This window comes from Lytechinus variegatus, chromosome 4 (genome assembly GCF_018143015.1).
Source record: "Lytechinus variegatus isolate NC3 chromosome 4, Lvar_3.0, whole genome shotgun sequence".
Lineage (NCBI taxonomy): Eukaryota > Metazoa > Echinodermata > Echinoidea > Temnopleuroida > Toxopneustidae > Lytechinus > Lytechinus variegatus.
In genome coordinates this window covers 5,378,145-5,385,395 of record NC_054743.1, presented here as the reverse complement: position 1 = coordinate 5,385,395, position 7,251 = coordinate 5,378,145, and the positions used below count along the sequence as shown (strand labels likewise).

The window sequence follows — 7,251 nt, the reverse complement described above, 5'->3', positions numbered from 1 at the left end:
TGCGATGGCCCCGGTCTTCTGTCTTCGTTTTCCAGACACCCAACAACAGGTTTGGAAAACGAAGATCGAAGACCGGGGACATGTGTTATGTCAATGGTAGTAAAATTTTCATGACAGCTGAGCTGAGCGCGATATATTGCTCAATCAATTATCATAAATGTATATAGTTGCAAACTGAAGTTAAGTTGAGACTGCTTGTACGTGATCGCGATATCCATACAATTATTAATCATTAACTTATCAACCAATCATAACTGATTACATATCCAATATCAGAATATTCCTGAATTTGATCTGAATATAATAATGGTTTATTTTAGCTAGACGGATGCGATGGCCCCGGTCTTCTGTCTTCGTTTTCCAGACACCCAACAACAGGTTTGGAAAACGAAGATCGAAGACCGGGGACATGTGTTATGTCAATGGTAGTAAAATTTTAATGCCAGCTGAGCTGAGCGCGATATATTGCTCAATCAATTATCATTCACATCACGATATCCATACAATATTAATCATTAACTTATCAACCAATCATAACTGATTACATATCCAATATCAGAATATTCCTGAATTTGATCTGAATATAATAATGGTTTATTTTAGCTAGACGGATGCGTGGCCCCGGTCTTCTGTCTTCGTTTTCCAGACACCCAACAACAGGTTTGGAAAACGAAGATCGAAGACCGGGGACATGTGTTATGTCAATGGTAGTAAAATTTTCATGACAGCTGAGCTGATCGAGCGCGATATATTGCTCAATCAATTATCATAAATGTATATAGTTGCAAACTGAAGTTAAGTTGAGACTGCTTGTACGTGATTGCGATATCCATACAAATATTAATCATTAACTTATCAACCAATCATAACTGATTACATATCCAATATCAGAATATTCCTGAATTTGATCTGAATATAATAATGGTTTATTTTAGCTAGACGGATGCGATGGCCCCGGTCTTCTGTCTTCGTTTTCCAGACACCCAACAACAGGTTTGGAAAACGAAGATCGAAGACCGGGGACATGTGTTATGTCAATGGTAGTAAAATTTATTGCCAGCTGAGCTGAGCGCGATGTATTGCTCAATCAATTATCATTCACATCACGATATATCCATACAATATTAATCATTAACTTATCAACCAATCATAACTGATTACATATCCAATATCAGAATATTCCTGAATTTGATCTGAATATAATAATGGTTTATTTTAGCTAGACGGATGCGATGGCCCCGGTCTTCTGTCTTCGTTTTCCAGACACCCAACAACAGGTCTGGAAAACGAAGACGGAAGACCGGGGACACGCGTAATGTCAATGGTAGTTGCAAACGGCAGTTAAGTTGAGACTGCTTGTACGTGATTGCGCAGTATGAGGTGTATTGTACGTTATAATTGTTATGTATTAATTATGCCCTAGCTGATAACGATATCCTTACAATTAATCATTAACTTATCAACCAATCATAACTGACTACATATCCGATATCAGAATATTCCTGAATTTGACCTGAATATAATAATGGTTTATTTTAGCTAGACGGATGCGATGGCCCCGGTCTTCTGTCTTCGTTTTCCAGACACCCAACAACAGGTCTGGAAAACGAAGACGGAAGACCGGGGACACGCGTAATGTCAATGGTAGTTGCAAACGGCAGTTAAGTTGAGACTGCTTGTACGTGATTGCGCAGTATGAGGTGTATTGTACGTTATAATTGTTATGTATTAATTATGCCCTAGCTGCTGATAACGATATCCTTACAATTAATCATTAACTTATCAACCAATCATAACTGACTACATATCCGATATCAGAATATTCCTGAATTTGACCTGAATATAATAATGGTTTATTTTAGCTAGACGGATGCGATGGCCCCGGTCTTCTGTCTTCGTTTTCCAGACACCCAACAACGGGTCTGGAAAACGAAGATCGAAGACCGGGGACATGCGTTATGTCAATGGGAGAACATGTGTACGTGTAGGGGGCAAGGTCCAAAGTCCATTCTAACCCGCGCACGTGTTTTGTACACACTTTGCACTGCTTTGTACACACTTCGTGCGTGAACTACAAACGCTTTCACACGAGTGTGATACGTGTCCCCGGTCTTCGGTCTTCTGTCTTCGTTTTCCAGACACCCCCCCCCCACCTTTCAAAAATCCTGCGTACGCGCCTGGTGGTCCACCAATGATTAGGTTTATAACTCTGTGTCGGCTAACAAACGCGCGGTCGCCCAGAAACGCTCGGTCAGACTGGACCTCATATCACTAACGCGCGTGAACACTAGTTAATCCAGCAACATATGGAATCTATGTCATAGCTGTCAAGCCCAGAAACCATATCATCTCGAGATCGTTATATCTCATATACTTGTTGCCTGAGTAAGTCATCCCTGAAATAGTAAGTATAGTTTAATAAAGATACAGATTTGAATTATGTAAAATTGTATTAATTATTTCATTTTCAACTAAATATAATTTTAGTTAATACAATGATAACAAGTTAGTGCCCTAAAGAAAATACCAAGGTCATTTCAACTCAATATAGACATGTTATCAGAAAATTACACACAGAATAATCATGTGTAGAGGATTATAATTGTGAAAATGGTGAATCCCACTCGAAAGCAACTTAGAGATGTTTAGACATGAAAAAAAATTAAATCATCTGTGAAAGTGTCTACTTGACCCGACTCATATTATCCTAGGTATGAATGAAGATGTAAATAAAGAATATAAAAAATAAGCGTATACAGTACTGCTCTACTATAAAAAAGTATATATCTTAAAATATTTTCACAGCCACGTATTTTCCTATGTTCCTTTTGATTGGCAGGCGTTTTGTCTGATACCATTTCAGCTCATACGATAGCACTTATGTATTTTAGATTCCAAAACTTCTTCCCATTACCTGTTACTAATCAGATCGAGATGGCAGCTAAGTTCTCTGGTTCATCCAAGCTTTTGTTATTCATGGACGTTTGCCAAAATAATATAAAAAATCCGGGGTGGGAGGGGCTGCAAGACCTAAATTTTCGAAGAAACTTAAGAGCGAGGGGTTTTTTGATGGGGTAGCTTTTGCATTTTCTAGAATAAAATTGAAGGATTTCGTGCACACTTTTTGTGAATTTGCCCTCTCGATCGGCGACCCCCGGCTGCGTACGGTCATGTTTGTCATTTTAAGTCTTTAAAATGCCTATGTTACATTGGTTTGAATCAATTTCGTTTGCAGTAAGGCTCGTCATTTGCTGGAACTGCGACCCTGATCATGAAGAAACACCAGTCTGGGTCAGAAGGGAGGAAACAGTAGGAGCAAAAAGAACCCCAAGACTGTTTACTTCTCAATAAATTCATTTTTGAATGCTATTAGAAACGCAACTTTTATACTCCATTTTTAAAAAAGACCTAACTGTGGAGGGTCCCACACCCTTTTCCGCTCGATCGCTTCGGTACCTCACGCTGTCAAAAATATTGTGCCCCCTTCGGGTTTTTGCCCCCCCCCCCAAAAAAAAAAAAAAACTGAAAGTGTTCCGGCGCGCCTGCAAAGGTTGCAGCTCATATATGCCAGTTGGTTCAAAGGTCTACATTTGGTTTCTGCATGGTATTAAGTTCAGTCATATTGAATGAATTTCTAATCGCGTTAAGCATGTTAAGCGGGGGCATCTGTGTCCTTTCGATTCGACAAATCTCTAGTTTTGTTTAACATTTTTAAGGATACAAATCACTACAACCAGAATACCGAAACAAGTTATCAAATTTGCTAAGATCATAGCAAATACTACCCAGAAGAAAACACCCGAATCACTTTGCTCATATTCAGACAACTTTGGATCTTGCGTCGATGTTTCCGTGTCAGGTGTATGCTGTGAGGATGTCGGATTGTTTGTGGGTGTCAGATAAGTTATCATAGATGCAGTTGATGTGACTGATAATTTATCATTCCTTTCCGAAATTCGCAATTCATTTTCTCTTTGAAATTCCTTATAATCACCACATGTATCAACGGATTTAGGTGTAAGAAACACTGAAGTACAACAGGAAAAGGGAATCGAATCCCTTACTGTGAAGTGCTGGGATATTAAGGATGAATTTTTGGCCAATCTTGTTCTTGGGGATACGGTTATACCTTCCTGAAAACATAGAATGTAACCAGTAATACTACCTCTTGTAGCATGGCATTCTATGAATCGCCATGTTGTATCGCCTAAATCAACTGAGTCTTTCAAAAACCTACAAGTTGTATTTCCTGGAGGGTAGTTCACGGTTAGACTGACCCTTTGAATGAGAGAACCAGGTGTGGTCAAGTTTACATCTTTTACTGTAACCTCACAAACATAGGTCCCAGAATCTTCACGTTTTGTATTAAGTATTTCTAATCGTATAATTGAACTTCCTTCCACCATACCCTGTTGAACCCTAAATCTTTCTCTCATTGTAGACCTACCATTAACAAACATTCTATTTTGATAGAAGGGGTACCTGTGTTCTCGTTTAAGGCTTACTGATGTGTCCACATGAAAAGGATGAGTAAATACGATTTCAGCATCATCACCTTCAGTTAACGTTAAGAACTGGGGGATACACGCAGGTGATTATCTTCATCAGTAACGATTATCGAATATGCAATAAGTAAAAACAAAATTGTTATTTTATGGAAAAGACGCATTTTGTTAGCTTATCTTATTCACGATAAATAGAGAAAATTCTATACCATTTCAAATTTTGGTCAACATGAATCCTTGTGTTTTTTATGTTGTAAGAAGTAATACCACGTAAGCCACTAACATTACTAATCTAATATCGATCAGATAATTCTTAGAGTGGTTTGTTCCTAAATTTGATTCCCAAACCTCGGAAGGATCTGTATTAGATGTGGTCTTAGTAACTTTGGTTGTTGTTGTAGTTGTCGTTGTTGTTGTGCTCCTACTTTCTTTTGTATAGACACTCGCTTTCTTTCCGTCCCAAATAAAATCATTACAAGTAGAAAAATCTTTTGTGTAATGTAAGTTTACAGAACAACAAGTAACATATTTTTGCTTTGAAATCCAAAATAGACCTTTCAGTTTATGATGAACGCTGCTAACCATAAATGGTGTATGTGCTCTAGTTTTGGCTCTATAACGTGAGTAGCAAATAATGCTTCCTCTGGGGTGACCTTTAGCAGCTTTACATTCAAAAGTCTCTCGTGGGCTTGGCTGGGGGTTCTCGAAGTTCGGAGAAGCTCCGTTTTCTATCCAAGTACATTCGGCCCGTCCAGGAGGGTGGCTAACTTTAAGATGAACTTCTTGTGAAAAGTTTCCAGAGGTGCAGGAGAATTCACATCGATATGTACCGGAATGGGAGGGATGCAATGAATCTATAGACAATGTCACTGTCCCTTCTTGATCCACCAAGCTGCCAGGAGTAGGCGAATGAAAGTGGGTGGTATAAATACGACTGGATTTTAATACAAGTTTCTGGTTCTTAAAGTACAGCTGGAAAGTCTGGCTGTCGCAGTTTTCCTTTTTAAAATGTAGTGTGATTGGTTGTCCTATGTTGGCAGATATCTTATGTTCATTAGAAGCATGACATGACGCACATACAATGAAAATAACGATTGCCTTTATCCAGGACATGTTGACCCAATAACAAAACATATAGCATTCATGTCTTCTTTTCACTTCGACGTCGATGATTGTCCCGTGAGCCTAGAGACTCGCATCACAAACACTGCTGAAAAACCCCTACAAAACAAAATGGTTATTAAAATTGAGATAATTTGCATTCAGGTTATTGATAAATGGAATAATAGTATATCTTGAATTTCGTTTTGGGATTTCCTTTACAAACTTTAATGTCTTTGCCAATGACCATTAATTTTGCTATATTGATTATTTCATTAAATTGATATTCCACGAGACCACTGTACATTATGATGATTAATTATTCTTCCCGGGTCTTTTTATCATCTTTTGACAAAACATTACTAACTTAATACCACTGCCAATTCGTATGAGTAAACACCCATAACTGCTTATCTTGTTCATATTCCATGTATTCAGGAACATATAGTATGGCATTTTAATCATTTTTCTTTGAACATGGATACAGGATATTTCAGTCTTTAAAATAGTAGATATTGTATTTTAACTAAGATAATAGCAAGGAGCATGCATTCAAACTCACCTTATAAATCAAGCTATGTTATAGAACCTCTGTCTCCCCTGCACAAACAGAAAACACTGTTGCATTCTGAGAGAATATTTAAGATATGATTCTTGTTCTGACAAGCATATTGTTATGTAGTATTTGATAGAATTAAGTATGTCGATAATCATTTTGCTGCATTCCTTATTACTTGTCTCATTTTATAATACAATACAGAATTTTCTTTATCAGTTAGGTATGTGCGCTTATCCACTTTTTATCATTTGTCCACCCCTTTTTAAGAGTTGCAATATATTCGGCCTAGTTCTTCAAGTCGAAACTTGCCGAATCTGTTTCATTTTTTTTAGTCCATGGGTTCCGCTTTTTACGAAATGAATGGAATGCATGTCAATATGGTCAAAGACCAATATGAAACGGCATCTAGATGGCCCAAGCAAGGTGTGTATTCTGAACTCGGGTATAAATTAAACCCTGGTATAAAGTTGAGGTTTAACTATGGACAGAGAAAATGGGGCACAAATCCGAAACAGTACACATCCAATTTATTAACTCACATTACATCAAAATTGTTCATTATTGTCTGGGAAGATAATTGAAGTATTTTTCCTAATTATGGAAGCGAAAGGAAACTAAAGAGTAAGCATAACAAATATACAATATTAACATTGTTTTTCGCTCCCCATTTTTTAGCACAGTGTAAGACCATGGATGGTCAAACCTGACTTCAGAATACGGGCCTATGAATGTAGTTTACTATCAGATCTAATTCGGGTCCAAGTGTCGGAGAAGTATAAACAATACATTCCTCTTAAGATTTATACGATGTTATACTAATTATAGTCAATGCCGATATAATGGATTGTCATGAAAAGCAAGAAAGGGCACATGAAAATATACACAACAAAAAAAGTCCCCCGTAAATCAAATTGCTGTATTTTTTGAACGGAATTATTTCGAGATATGATATTTCGTAGGTGGTTTTCTACACTCATTAAGCAACTCCTGGTGAAAAATGAGATTGATCGGTTGTGTCATGCATGAGTGATTAAAGATTGAATTAAAAATGACCACTTTTGAAAGTCACAAGAGTCGTTTTCCAGA

At 37.5% G+C, this 7,251-nt stretch overlaps 1 long non-coding RNA gene across 1 annotated transcript; it reads right to left on the bottom strand.

Annotated features, from left to right (window-relative positions):
• Positions 1 to 5,047: 5,047 nt before the first annotated feature.
• On the bottom strand, positions 5,048 to 6,275 carry LOC121412511. Its single transcript, XR_005969626.1, has 2 exons — positions 6,169 to 6,275; positions 5,048 to 5,726 (listed from the first exon to the last, which is right to left on the bottom strand). It is a non-coding gene; the product is annotated as an uncharacterized LOC121412511 (long non-coding RNA).
• Positions 6,276 to 7,251: the final 976 nt, after the last annotated feature.